The sequence below is a fragment of the Mixophyes fleayi genome, chromosome 3 (assembly GCF_038048845.1).
Source record: "Mixophyes fleayi isolate aMixFle1 chromosome 3, aMixFle1.hap1, whole genome shotgun sequence".
Lineage (NCBI taxonomy): Eukaryota > Metazoa > Chordata > Amphibia > Anura > Limnodynastidae > Mixophyes > Mixophyes fleayi.
Genome location: NC_134404.1, coordinates 326,430,953 through 326,446,564, shown reverse-complemented (window position 1 = coordinate 326,446,564; position 15,612 = coordinate 326,430,953). Strand labels below are relative to the sequence as shown.

General features: G+C 40.4%; 1 long non-coding RNA gene across 1 annotated transcript; it reads right to left on the bottom strand.

The window, feature by feature from the left end:
* Positions 1–10,098: 10,098 nt before the first annotated feature.
* LOC142143036 (uncharacterized) lies at positions 10,099–15,241 on the bottom strand. The gene is made up of 5 exons (XR_012689473.1): positions 15,162–15,241; positions 12,759–12,811; positions 12,292–12,370; positions 10,677–10,740; positions 10,099–10,604 (listed from the first exon to the last, which is right to left on the bottom strand). It is a non-coding gene; the product is annotated as an uncharacterized LOC142143036 (long non-coding RNA).
* Positions 15,242–15,612: the final 371 nt, after the last annotated feature.

The window sequence follows — 15,612 nt, the reverse complement described above, 5'->3', positions numbered from 1 at the left end:
AAAGAAGCTTTGCAGACGTCATTTTTCCTTATTCTGTTGCTTTTTCAGTCCTGACAGACCTCACTTGGCTGCTTTCTGGGGTGTGTTGAGAAATGATCATAGTTTATGCTTTTAATGTGAAATCTACACTACCATATGACAGGTTGTACATTTATGTCCTAAACAAAGGAAATAGAGGTTAGAGATGATTAACCACTTGCTGACCACCCGCTGATTTGAAAATAGTGGAGAGGGCACAGCTAGTACCCAGTTGGGGTCTCCAGAGAGGGTGCCAGACAGAGTTGACCTTTGTAATTGCTGGGCCCTGTGCGATATATCCATAGCACAGCCCCTTATCCCACTGGAGATGGCTATGGGCACTCCCTCCTCCTACCAGCCCACAGCTTCTCCTCCAACCATCCTACAGTTCCTCCTCCAACCATCCCACAGCCCCTCCTCCAACCACCCCACAGCTCCTCCTCCAACCATCCCCAGCTCCTCCTCCAACCGCTCTCCAACCATCCTGCAGCTCCTCCTCCAACCATCCCACAGTTCCTCCTCCAACCATCCCACAGCTCCTCCTCCAACCATCCCACAGCTCCTCCTCCAACCACCCTCCAACCATCCTGCAGCTCCTCCTCCAACCATCCCACAGCTCCTCCTCCAACCATCCCACAGCCCCTCCTCCAACTGCCCCACAGCTCCTCTAACCAACCCCAGCTCCTCTTCTAACCATCCCTCAGCTCCTACTCCAACCATTCCACAGCTCCTCCTCCAACCATTCCACAGCTCCTCCTCCAATCATCCCATAGCTCCTCCTCCAACCATTCCACAACTCTTCCTCCAACCTTTCCACAGCTCCAACTCTAACCACCCTCCAACCATCCTACAGCTCCTCCTCCAACTATCCCACAGCTCCTCTTCTAATCATCCCACAGCTCCTCCTCCAATCATCCCATAGCTCCTCCTCCAACTATTCCACAGCTCCTCTTCCAACCATCCCACAGCTCCTCCTCCTTAACCTATCCCCCTTTTATATAAACTCTTTTCGAGCTATAATTTCACTTACATATTTATCCCCTTTCCCCCTTTTTTGATAAACATACAAAAGGTAACTTTGCTTGTACACAGTTATTAAGGATGATGACTATAATTATCTGTACCTTTACATACTTAGTAGTTACACTTTTAGACTCTGCATAATGTAACTTTTGTATTCAAAATAAAGAGATAAGAAAAATTATAATTATTATTATATATTATGTTTAAGATCCTATTGTATCCTTTTTTTCATCCATGTAAGTGACTTTGAAGTAGAGATGGGCGGGCTCAGTTCCCCGAGAACCGAACCCACCCGAACCCTGGGTATCCGGGTACCGAGCCGAGTAGGCTCGGTACTCTGCCGCCCGTTCGGAATCCAAATCAAGGCCGAACGTCATTGTGACTTCGTTGGATCTCGGGGCTCCGTTCTCGCGATACTTGAAGATTATAAATACCCGCCTCCACAGCAATCCATCACCATTTGACAGAAGGAGAGAGCAGGGTGTAGTCACAGGCTGATTAGAGCAGGGACAGAGAATACAATATTCTAAATCCAATAGTGCTAACAAAAATCGCTAGAGAAGAGAGGAGGATAGAGGAGTTTTTTTTCAATATTTGGCACTCAAAAGTGCTTTTTGGGTGTCCCCTATTATTTTGCCTAAATATTTCTGGCTGTCAAAATTACTATCTGTCAGCAGTATCTTACCAAATACTTTTTAGCACTCCTCAGTGCTTTTGGGGTGTCCCCCATAATTGTGCATAAATATTTCTGGCTGTCAAAATTACTATCTGTCAGCAGTATCTACCAAATAATTTTTAGCACTCCCCAGTGTTTTTGGGGTGTCGCCCATAATTGTGCATAAATATTTCTGGCTGTCAAAATTACTATCTGTCAGCAGTATCTACCAAATAATTTTTAGCACTACAAGTGCTTTGGGCTGATAATGGATTCAAAGCAGTCCACATATGAGCAGAATGAGCAACCAGGTTCTGTCACCAGTCCTGATGTTAGTGTTCCCAGTACGTCATCTGGGCAAGGCAATGTCAAACTACACAGTGTTTCGAAATCAGTCCAAAAAACAAAAACAAATTTTTTTTTTACTGTGTTGAAGTGAAAAAGAAGTGTTACTGAGCAAAAGTTAAGTGCCGATAAAAAATTTTTTCCCAACATGCCATTCTACACACGCAGTGGCAAAGAGAGAATGAGGCCTTCACCTTTGGCTATTAGTGGCAGATCCCAAAAAGTTACCGAGCCTACAATTGGTGCACAACTACTGTTACGCTTCAAAGCCAAGCTGCAAGATAACAGTAAGGCATTAGAGGATAATGTTTGCTCTGATTCACAAATGACACCAATCCCTGTGGAGAGTCCATCCAACAGTGGTATGTCTAATCGTGAGCATTCTGTTAGTGTACCCATAAAGAAGGGCCCTTTCAGCAGTTCTGCTGATGTGTTCCTGAACAGCCCGAGTGTAGCCGATGATACACAAATTGAGGATGCCACTTTGGAAATAGAAGAGGATGAGGGGGAGATTTGTGGAGGTGACGAGGGCGCTAATGAGGATGTTAATGATTATGATGCAGACAGATACCAAATTGCCTTTCTCAATTTCTATTTATATTCTAGATTATATAACGGCTGAATAGTTTTCTATTTTACTCCTAGTGGAGAGGGGATCTGATGCAGACAGATACCAAACTGCCTTTGTCCATTTCTTTGTATATTCGAATTTCTAGTTCCACAGTCTGTGCAGGCTGCTTTCTTTATATTCAACTACAAGTGGAAGGCGGGGGGGGGGGGGGGGGGCATAGATAGCCATCAAACTAATGTGGTCCATTTAATTTTACTTTCTAGTTCCACAGTCTGTGCAGGCTGTTTTTTTTATATTCAACTACAAGTGGAGGGCAGGTAGGGCATAGATAGACACCAAACTACCGTGGTCCATTTAATTTTACTTTCTAGTTCCACAGTCTGTGCATGCTGCTTTTTTTATATTCAACTACAAGTGGAGGGTCTAATATACACCCAAAGACGATGGCTACATTGCCAATAATCAAAGATGGAGGAGGTAGACAACCAGGTTTGTCTGTATAATTTGCAGACAAGTGTTGGAATTAAAGACGGCCTACCAGGGATTAAACAGTTTTTTTCATAATTTATTAGTTTTAGAATTACCTCACTTATCTAAGAAACTAGTGGAGCACTAAATTAGGTTATTTTAGACCAAAATTTTTTTATTTTTTTCAAAAATAGCAAAACAAAACCAAACAAAACCAAAACCAAAACCAAAACACGCAAGGGTGGTTTTGCAAAACCAAAACCAAAACACGAAGGTAATCCAGATCCAAAAACAAAAACAAAACCAAAACACGGGGGTCAGTAACCATCTCTAACTTGAAGTGAGTGGGGATAGAACCAAGTTGTATTCAATCAATTCACCAGAACATTCACAGGTGTAGACCATATTTGCCTATTCTCCTGGTATATCTGGATGACTCCCGAATCAGTTTGGGGGGATGGGTGATGAAATTGCTGGAAGGGTCATGAATTGACTGCTTGGGGTTGATGAAATGGCTAAATACTAGTCAGCGGGGCTGGTAGATATGTGTATTTGATTATAGCTCTTTGACCACAAATTCTCATATAGTTTATTGTCTGTATTTGCCTGTGCTATAGGGTAGTTTTATCTTGCCATAATGGCGTGTTGTGTTTGAACACAAAAAGTGCCTTTAGAGAGCCTAATCATTCAGGGTTTGTTACCATTTTGCATTACGATACAATTTTTCCAGATTTTCAAAACAAGACACCAACTTACCAGAAGCCAGCTAGACAACAACAAAGCTGCAAGAACAAGCAGGAGAGAACAGCAGGTAGTCAATGCTGCAAGAACAGGTAAGATAAAACAGCAGGTAGTCAATGCTGCAAGAACAGGTAAGAGAGAACAGCAGGTAGTCAAAGCTGCAAGAACAGGTAAAAGAGAACAGCAGGTTATCAAAGCTGCAAGAACAGGTAAAAGAGAACAGCCGGTAGTCAAAGCTGCAAGAACAGGTAAAAGAGAACAGCAGGTTATCAAAGCTGCAAGAACAGGTAAAAGAGAACAGCAGGTTATCAAAGCTGCAAGAACAGGTAAAAGAGAACAGCCGGTAGTCAAAGCTGCAAGAACAGGTAAAAGAGAACAGCCGGTAGTCAAAGCTGCAAGAACAGGTAAGAGAGAACAGCAGGTAGTTAAAGCTGCAAGAACAGGTAAGAGAGAACAGCAGGTAGTCAAAGCTGCAAGAACAGGTAAAAGAGGACAGCTGGTAGTCAAAGCTGCAAGAACGGGTAAGAGAGAACAGCAGGTAGTCAAAGCTGCAAGAACAGGTAAGAGAGAACAACACAATCTATCTAAATGTGAATTCTGGAGAATACTATAGACCTATACATTGGTGGTGGTGGTGGCTTCGGGAGTGCTACGAGTGTATTTGTCTAGGGTACCGGAAACCCTTTATCAGGCCCTACTGACACCCATATCTGTGTTATTCATACTTTATGAAAAAGTCAGGGACCTTTAGACTGAATTATAATGGCAGTCACTGAGCAGAGAGATTGACAAGATAATAGAACATTCTGCACAGATCACTTACTATAATGCCAGGGGAAGTGTTCATACATCTCTAGTGGTTATAACACAGCACTAGAAAACTTTCAGGACATCATCAAAGGTTTCCATCAGACTACATGAATATCATCCCGCTTTTAAAAATTATGCATGTTTGAAATGTCAAATTTTCTGTACAATTTTGTAGATGGTCTGTGATAAAAGCTGGTTCATTATGTAGGGGCAGGAGAAATAAACGATTACAATCTGTAGAGTTGATGGTGTATTATGTATTAAAAGTCACACCAGCCGTGTTAACGTGCTATTAAGCATCTGTTTCATCTTGTGCCTGCAAACATCACTGTTAATGTCATAGGACAGATTTCCTTGGTTTTACATCTGATGTAAAATTGACTGCAGCCTTACTTTGGCTATAGGGGGGTATGGGAGACAATAGTAAGGCATTGGGTCGGAAGGACATTGTATCATGAAATATTTACATTTTGGGAATATATAAGTTTTACCTTAGCTCTCATGCTAGCTATTCACGTCTATGCTGTAATAAGTATGCAAAGTTATTTCAGTGTGCGTGTGAGTGTATATACTATATACTATATATATATATATATAGATATATATCTATATATAGATATATATCTCTATAGCTAGATAGATATCTCTATAGCTAGATAGATAGATATCTCTATAGATAGATGGATAGATAGATAGATATAGATATAATAGATAGATAGATAGCTAGATAGATATAAATGTAATAGATAGATAGCTAGATATCTCTATAGCTAGATAGATATCTCTATAGCTAGATAGATATAAATAGATAGATAGATAGAAAGATATAATAGATAGATATCTCTATAGCTAGATAGATAGATATCTCTATAGATAGATGGATAGATAGATATAGATATAATAGATAGATAGATAGATAGCTAGATAGATATAAATGTAATAGATAGATAGATAGATATCTCTATAGCTAGATAGATATCTCTATAGCTAGATAGATATCTCTATAGCTAGATAGATAGCTAGATATAGATATAATAGATAGATAGATAGAAAGATATAATAGATAGATATCTCTATAGCTAGATAGATATCTCTATAGCTAGATAGATAGCTAGATAGCTATAGATATAATAGATAGGTAGATAGATAGATATAGATATAATAGATAGATAGATATCTCTATAGCTAGATAGATATCTCTATAGCTAGATAGCTGGATAGATATGGATATAATAGATAGGTAGATAGATAGATATAGATATAATATATAGATAGATATCTCTATAGCTAGATAGATATCTCTATAGCTAGATAGATATCGCTATAGCTAGATAGATAGCTAGATAGATAGCTAGATATAGATATAATAGATAGATATCTCTATAGCTAGATAGCTATCTCTATAGCTAGATAGATAGATATAGATATAATAGATAGATAGATAGATATGGATATAATAGATAGATAGATAGATATCTCTATAGCTAGATAGATAGATATAATAGATAGATAGATAGATATCTCTATAGCTAGATATATATCTCTATAGTTAGATAGATAGATAGCTAGATAGATATAGATATAATAGACAGATAGATATCTCTATAGCTAGATAGATAGATAGCTAGATAGATATAGATATAATAGACAGATAGATATCTCTATAGCTAGATAGATAGAGATAGATAGATATAGAAATAATAAATAAATATCTCTATAGCTAGATAGATATAGATATAATAGATAGATAGATAGATAGATAGATATAGATATAATAGATAGATAGCTAGATAAATAGATAGATAGCTAGATATCTTTATAGCTAGATAGATAACTCTATAGCTAGATAGATAGCTAGCTAGATAGATAGATAGATAGATAGATATAGATAGATATAATAGATAGATATATCTATAGCTAGATAGATAGCTAGATAGATAGATATAATAGATAGATAGATATAATAGATAGATAGATAGATATCTCTATAGCTAGATAGATAGATAGATATAGATATAATAGATAGATAGATATCTCTATAGATAGATAGATATAGATATAATAGATAGATAGATAGATATCTCTATAGATAGATAGATATCTCTATAGCTAGATAGATATAGATATAATAGATAGATAGCTAGATAGATAGATATGGGATAGATAGATAGATAGATAGATAGATAGATAGATAGATAGATCACACTTCCCGGGAGAGTACCGCAGCCACCCGCATCTGCCCACTTCCAGCTGGATAGCATTTTTATAGCTATAAATAGGGTTGGCCCATCCCTGGCAGCCATACTGAATCGGCTGCTCACCGCGGCTCCAGGACCTGTTCCTGTGTCTGACCCCCCTGTGAGCCTGAGCCTAAGGGAGCAGAGGACTCAAGACCTGAATCTGTTCCTACAGCCCCCAGAACTCGGCAGGCGTGGAGACAGAGGCCCTAGAAAGCTGAAATAACATATTGCAAAAAAAGGTTTAGTTTTATATATTTAAATTGCACTTGCAACTGAAGTATTGCTGAATCACATAATTATCGGCCGCATTTACAAGAAGCTCCTATGAATCAGGTAAAGGAGACAGAACAAAAAAAAGTTGTAATAAAAAATGCTGATATTAATTAAAAAGAACATAGAAAACATTTAGCATAATATATAAATCATTTCAAGCCAGAGTAATGTGTTTACTAATTGTAAAAGTGTCTGTAGCTGCAGAATACGCATTCACAATCGCATAAGCCTAGGCAAACATCATTTTAATGTCATTTTCTATACGCAAACGTTTGTGTACTATTAGTTTGCTAAGGAGACACGCACACGGTGTAGACAAATAAAATACAATAGAATTTACATATCTTAACAGAAGCGCTATTTCTCTGCACAAACTGCCACAAATAAGTGTTTTTCCAATCAGGTTACAGAGTTGTGGAGGTGATTCTGGAATCATTCAGCCATCACTGCATTAAAAAAAACCTCTTGATTTACGATGGGCAAATTGGCGGTTTGGCGGCACAAATGCAGCTCTGGAACCGCAGTGGTTTTTGCAGCTGCAGTTTCAATTAATGTTATAGGTTTGCAGGGCAGAACGGTCACATTTATAGAGGAAATTACATCTGCACACAAAGGGGTGGTGTTTGGTGGAGTCAGGGCGTTCGGTTCCTTGCTCTTTACAGAGTAGGCGCAATGATGCACCTCATTTTGCAGAGCAGCGCATGAACGAGATTTGAAATTATTGTAATGAGGTGTGTCCCTTGCCAGGTGCGGCCTTTCCCACTCTGCAAAAGAATTTTAATTTTACACCAGGTGAGAACTGGCAGTACTCAGCCGTGCGCACTAGTTTTCGGAACTTAAACTAGCCCACCAGTTCGAGCAAGAGATACAGCAGAAAACCAGCGTGCGTCTGTTTGCGCCTGAGTTTGTCTTGGACATGACTGCACGAGAACGCCCTTACTGTATAATGCCTGCGTGAGACCGCCCATTTCCCACCCTGTTCTCTCCCCTACATCGGTGGCTGTATTAAGTGTCTTTGCGCTCAGAGGTGACTTGGACGAGGCTGCGTTCTACTGTGTATTGCCCAGTTCTGGGCAAGCACTGTGTATTTTGTGCTGGCGATAGGCACCCATTCGCAGGATACGCTTCTTAATGGCTCAGGCCCAAGTTGTGCATTGAATGAGGCACCTGATTGGACCTGAATCACAGCTATCAATTTAGGTGCTTCATTTTTATCCACATTACTGTCCATAGGAGATGGAATACCCTGAACAACTGCATTCCTCTGTACTGAAAACAGTCTTCCTTCCCAAGCTTCACTTCCAGAACCCAAATCCCCTGGCCATAGATAATTCACAGACTAGACTGACTATACAGAGTTGCAGACATATGCTCACATTGAAACAGTGTAATTGTCTCCAACAGTCTGGGGTATCTGCAGTATGCATGACCAGTATCCTTGAAGTGGAAGGGGCAAGTGCAGGATTTTGGAGGGGGGATTTGAAATGTAACTGGTGTCATAAAATTATCACAGGGTAAAACACAAGATTTTCATGTTCCCTATTGTGCAATCTCTTTTTGATAGATTGCAAAAAAAGTGGCTATAAAAAGTATTTACCCCTTTAGAATTTTTTCACATTTTACTTTCTTACATCATAGAATCATAATAGATTTATTCCGGAATCCCTACCACTGATCAACACGTAATTTCCACAATGCCAAAACAAAATAACTAAACCTTTTTCTTAAGTAATGACAAATATAAAATAGTCAACGATTGCTTGAGCATTTTGCCTAAGTAAACCCTGGTGTAATCAGTTGTCTTCAGAGGTCACATAAGTAGTTGGATCCCACCTGTATACAATTAGTGTTACATGTAATCTGAAAATAAACACAGCTGTCTGTGAGTGGTCCTACAGTTGGTTACAGCTTCATCATGAAGATCAAAGAAAATTCAAATAAAACATGTTAATGAGAAGCACTGGTCAGAAGATGGTTATAAGGAGCTTTCAAAAATGTTGTCCTATGGATAGTTTTTCAAAAATGTTTACCATACCCCAGAGCACTTTCACATCCATCATAAAGAAATTGAGAGAATGTGGCACAACTGTGAATTTGTCTAGAACAAAACAAAATATCACTCCGAGAAGGGTACTTGTTAGGGTAGACAACAAGAGGAGTCCGGCAACTCAGTAATGACAGTTCAGTCTGCTATTGCAGAGTTGATAGAAACTATCCATAGGACAACAGTAGACTGGCTACATGAAATCTTGCCTAGAATTTGTCTGAAAGCATGTGGAAGACCCGTTTCATCAAGTAGAGAAAGATTATCTGGCCTGATGAGACCAAGTTGGAAAGTTTGGCTTCAATTCTAGGTACAAATCTAACAAAGCACGTGATTCCAAAAGCACGATCCCTACATTGAATCATAGTGGTGGTATAATGTTATTCTTCCTTTGCATATTATGATTGATTAATAGATTAAGACATTTTCAGCCTTATCCACAACAGCACAATTTTAAGTATTCTACTTGTGGATACGGATTAAACATAATAAACCTTCATGTATAATACACAGTGTTTGTTGCTTTTTTTCTGTTGTGAAATCCCATATTGCAGCTTTTACACATATAATGTATTTTGAGAAATTACAATATGCTTGTCCTCTGAGTTTATTGCAGTTGGTGTTACATATTGGATGCCCTTAGAACCAGACTTAGAAGAGGTGGAGCACAGTGTAGTGAGTAATGAAGAATCATAAACATTTTGTAAAGCAATAAAACCTTCCTGTGTGTTCTAGAATTTGTCCACAGATGAGTTACGTCATTGTTTATAACTGTAAACTGTCACCATAGTGCCAAAAAGTGAAACCACAAGAAGTGCACTGAGTTGTGGCAAGTTCATGCCCAGCTCCAGTTCCAAGCTGTAGCGCTAAAACAATATATGACAGTATGAAACAAACAGTTCAAGCGGTTTATTAAGTGCTGGTGCAGATAGATACCTCAGTGGGTAATGGGGGATGGCTGTGTTATTAGTACAGAGATTTGGAGCTCTGTACCAATCATGCAACCAAACACCCCTTTACTCACTGAGAAAGCTTCAAGACTGTAGCAAGTTGGGACAAATGGATCTCTACAGAGAACGACAACCTCTCTTGTTGGTCACTGCCTCCTTGCAGCAGGACATCTACACCGTATGGACTGGAGGACAAGGAGTAGACCAACCAGGTAGAGGAGCCTGCACCCGTTCTGCTATTGTGCACATCCATTATGTTGCGATTGGGCCCTGCGTCTTGAGACCAAGGTAGGGACTAAGGATGAGTTCTACGGTTTACAGGACTCCTCATAAGCAGCTTTGGCACTTTATGTTAACAGCCTCATTCATCCGCAGGACTATATAAAAAAACAGAAGCAGTATCCCAGTGGGGAAGATCAGTTTACCAGACCACCGCACTGGTGGTATAATGATGTTACATAGCAATCTGAAAGAGAAACTCTGTTATAGGGATGAACAGTTGCAATAATTTTGAAATAATAATAGGAACATAATTCACCTTAGTCCTGAAAAGCAGCATATTTATCTTCTTTTATCTTAGATGCATTGTGCAGCTGCCTCTCCTGAAGGAAAATCAAAGGAGTGGTGGGATTATGAGAAGACACAAGATCAGCCACTGAAGTTAGGAAAGTCATTAGATGTTTGGGATGGAAGGTTTGTGTAAGACGAGTGATAAATATGTTCTGTAGGTTTCATGGAGATGATTCGAGATGTGAGACCAGAGAAGGTATACAGACCATCAAGGACACGTTAATAAAACACTGCTATAAAGTTGGCTGACCATGCTACGATATTGATCATTTGGTCCAATATTGCAGCATGTTGCCCCAAAATGAACAACACATTATCTGCTAATAGTCCAATTGAAATCAACTAGTTCATATCCTGCATTTTGGAAAATGTGATAGGTGTGTCTGGTCATCACCCAACTGTACTAACAGACACTAGTGTAAGCCATAGGTAAACTGGCTGCTTGGCCACAGCGCCTGGATCTTGGCCACCAATCTTGTTGACAGTGGTCTTGCTGCAATGTACGCCCGGCTTTTACCCCATTCACATGCCTAAAAAACCCGGGTTTTTGTCGGGTGAGCTCCGATGACCCAGGTCATGGCGCAGTGTAAAAGGGGGTCAGTGCAAAATCTGAGTCTGATGACCCGGGAATTAGACCCAGGACTTTTGCAGGGTTATTCCCGTGTCAGTCCCGGGTCGCCTGCTGTGTGAACGGTGCGAACCGGGTTTTTCTACCCGGGTCTCACATAAAGAAGCTGATTGGAGGGATTAGGGACGCTGGAGGATGATGTCATTCCAATGCTGCAGAGAAGAGAGATAGGAGAAAGCATGGCACACTGGCTAGAGGAAGAGTGTACTATAACATAGCAACAATACTAGCATCAAGCTCTCATTTGCTTTATAGAACAGCCAAAAAACACAATGAACCAGGCCATGATTAAAGCAATGCTGTGAACAGTCACCACCCCCTTTGGCCTCCTCTTTGTGTGCAAATAAAAAATCCCCCTTTAAATGACCTCACCATTTTTCAGCCAATCAAAGCTCCTCTTGTGATGACTGACACTTATTGCCAGGGCAGACCCGATTTCAGTATGAATGGGGTCGACCCAGGAAATTCCCAGGTCTTCGGTGCAGTGTGAACGGGGTCTCTGAGCTGGAATACTCTGTGACACAGCAAAAACCTGGCTTGAAAAATCCAGAATATTGCAGGGGCGGCAGTATGAAAGTGGTATTAGAGAGCTTACAGCCTGTAGGGAAAAAAAGTCCTTCCTCAAGGTAATGACTGTAACCAACCCAGCTATCATGCTAATCACTGCCGTTACTGGCTTCCTGCTCCACGTCAATGCACTATACTAGTGAGAGCTCTGGTGTGGTGCAGGAGAACTGGTGAGGTAGGGTCAGAGCACGTATGTTATAAGCACACTGAGCGTCTTCGCTATCTGTCCCTCTCCTGGGATGGGAACGTTTCTTTCTGGTACAAGATGTATAGTAGTAACAAAAGATGACCTGTGACAGAGATAACAGGTACAAATGTCTTACTGCTGACAGTAAATATGATCTCACTTTATATAACATAGAGGAAGGGGCTGATGACATGGACTCACCAGTTCAGCCTTCACCATCTCTGGAATCAGTGATGTTACTTCTGCAGGATCCGTGGTAGCCTGCTCCACAGGTTAACTCCTAAAGGACCGGAAAATATTATTATTTAAATTTATGTCTTCTATTCACAAGAGTTACTGACATGGTCCATTGTCATAGTTCCTATCTGGAGGTTTCTCTTATACAATGTTTTTTAAGTTGGGTGAGCAACAATTTAACAGTAAATAATAGATATTTCTGGAGTTATTAGAAAAAGTACAGACAGAGCCTGTTTGCAATTACTAGAACAGTATAGACAGTCTTTCTGGAGCTACTGGATCAGTATAGACAGAGCCTGTCTGGAGTCACCAGTACAGGACTTAAAGTCTTCCTGATATATCTATGGACAGCACTGATTAATACACAAATGTTCCTCTTTAGAACCGTATAGAATGTATGTGTACCTGGAATAAACCATATAGATACTAACAGAGAAGGTGCTTCTGGCTGCGGCTGCCACTCCCGCAGGTTTCTGTTGATAATCTAGAGAAAGAGATACAGAGAGAAATAAATTATACACAACAAATCTTTAGGACAAGTTCCATGGGACTCGGATAAGCCGGCCACAGTCTGTCCCCGCAGGTTATTACCAGGTTACTATACATTATACAGCAGAACGAGAGAACATAATTTAATGGAAAAATTAATAAATTGGTCTTAATAAAAAAACTAAATTTTGATTTGGTTTACAAATTTGTCTTGAAGAGTTCATTTAACAGAAACTTATATAGAGAATGAAACAAGACCCCACACTGATATTATGCAGCTTCCCACGAGGATTACCACCATAGTAATATAGATATGATACTGGAACGTGGACCTATTATGTGACAACCAATCCAAGAGAACCAGACTATGAAAAACTTTTCGCCATTGATTGCACAAAAACTTTAACTCAAGCAGCGACAAGCCCCCATCTGTGCTGTGACGCCCCGTCTTCCATTGCGCTTTATGAGTGTCGCTGGTTTTCAGCAACTTGTTGTCACTGACTAATCCTAATTTCCCCGCTTGGCCAAACCAAACTAAACGTATCCAGTTTTAGGTGGGTAATCAGTGTCACCACCAAGCTCCATCACCAGCCTACCAGAAGCTGCTTACACTTCTCTGTGGGGTGTAGCTGCAGCAGCACCTCTCTGCTGGTTGCTAAAACCTTCTGACCGCTTAATTTGGATCGGTACTGCTGGGTAGCTGAACACACACCTGGGGTGATTGCTGGGTATATAATACACCTGGGGTGATTGCTGTATATATTACAGTAATAGAGTGTGTGGACAAACCTTCAGTTTTGGTCTTATGGGACAATTGAGAGGAAAGAGTGCACCACGGCTGTGACTGTCATCAAATTGTAATATTAAGTGATATAATGATGGACTGACCAGGCTTCAAGGCAGCTCCTCTCGTGCCTCAAAAAATTAGCATTTTCTCTCCTCTCCAGGGAATAATGCAGGTATAAAATAAGTTTTAGAGAGAGAGAGAGAGAAAATAGAGAAACAGAGAGAGAGAGAGAGAGAGAGAGAGAGAGAGAGAGTGAGTGAGAGACAGAGGGGATAGAGAGACAGAGAGAGAGAGAGAGAGAGAGAGAGAGAGTGAGACAGAGGGGATAGAGAGACAGAGAGAGAGAGAGAGAGAGAGAGACAGAGGGAGAGAGAGAGAGAGAGAGAGAGAGAGAGAGAGAGAGAGAGAGAGAGAGAGAGAGAGAGAGAGAGAGAGAGAGAGTGACAGACGGTGAGAGAGAGACAGATAAATGTATGTCACACTTTCCCTACTTTTATTTTTCCGGACAGACAGTGGTACCAGATTGTTAATCCCGTCTATAATGCGAATAGTAGGAAACAGAATCTGTACCGTGAGTCAATTTACAGCCGTTCGCATATACTACGGCCATTTATTTACTAGAACACATCAGTAATGGGATGGAAATGCTGTACTCCTCCTATCTTACATTTACATGAATGTCACATTCAGATGCAGATAAGAGAATCTCATAGGTGTTTGGGACGAGTATCTCTGTACTGTGTATTAAACCGCATACTATTGATTTGAATCTTCATTGCACCAAATCTCTTTACTCTTTAATGTAACACCTAAAACCTTATCTATAAAATAATCACACTGACAACTTGATTTTGGTAAAAAACAGGTCACAGTTTATTAAATTAAGAAAGTATGGTGGCGGGGAGAGCAATCACAATCAGCTAACGACTAATGGCAAAACCTAACATTGTACGGCCACGGGCACTAAGCACTGGTCCCAGGACATCGTCCTTTACGATTGGTCGGTTCTAAATCTGCCGGCATTTTGACTACTCCCCTCTGGGCTCAAAAGGCCGTGCCCCCACAAGGCAGGTTGAGGGGTCCCCCACACAAAAAGGGACCAAGAGCCAGGGTGCTTCAAAGGGGTAGTGACGCGCGGCCAATCAGTAGTAGCACCGTGTGAATTAGCCACTGATTGCAAGAGCTCTCCCGCCAACTGTGTCTCCTCAGTCATAGGAAATATGGTTAAACAACATTACAATTATCGGGAGGGTGGGGGGGATTTGTGAAGTAAAGAGGAAAACACCCAGTGGAGGAAGAATATATAGACTCAGCTGAGTCCCTCCCCCCTGCATCCATAGGCTGCAGAATGTCACCTGACTCTTTACGGTAAGTGCCTGATTTATGACAAACAAATGCGTTTACATGCATTCAGCTTAAGGCCCCGCTTGTCAATAAGATAGAGAGACGTAAGGAGTGAGATCCTTATTTAAGCACCACGGTAGGTATGATAATAAATATCTATATATATATATCAAGCATCTCCACATTCATTCAGTCTTAAAAGACAATACATTACCTTGTCAAATAATTATGTTTTCTTCTGTTACCAGGTGACAAGACAAACTCTGGTAGCAGCCCCATCATGTTAGTCCCCGTTGGGAAAAGCAGTGTGTCGCAGGCCCCCTGCAAAGCCACAACAAACAGAATCAGGTAATTATCTTTATTTTGTACAATATAAACTATAACACCACTAGAATTGTGTATATTCCTGTACCATTGTCCACTCTCTACCCTTGTTGTCTTTTCAAGGATTAAATGGATAACTCCACATCAATTTAGCTTAAGATTTTTTATTTACTTCTTCTTAGATGCTGAGCCGCCACTCACTGTGATATATGGTGCATATATAGTGGCAAAGTATGCTATTTAATGGTATCTCTGAATAGGGACAATAAGATATTATAAAAAAACCTCTAGACCATTACATTATAAACTCCTTACAAGGAACACCAGGAATATGACACCAC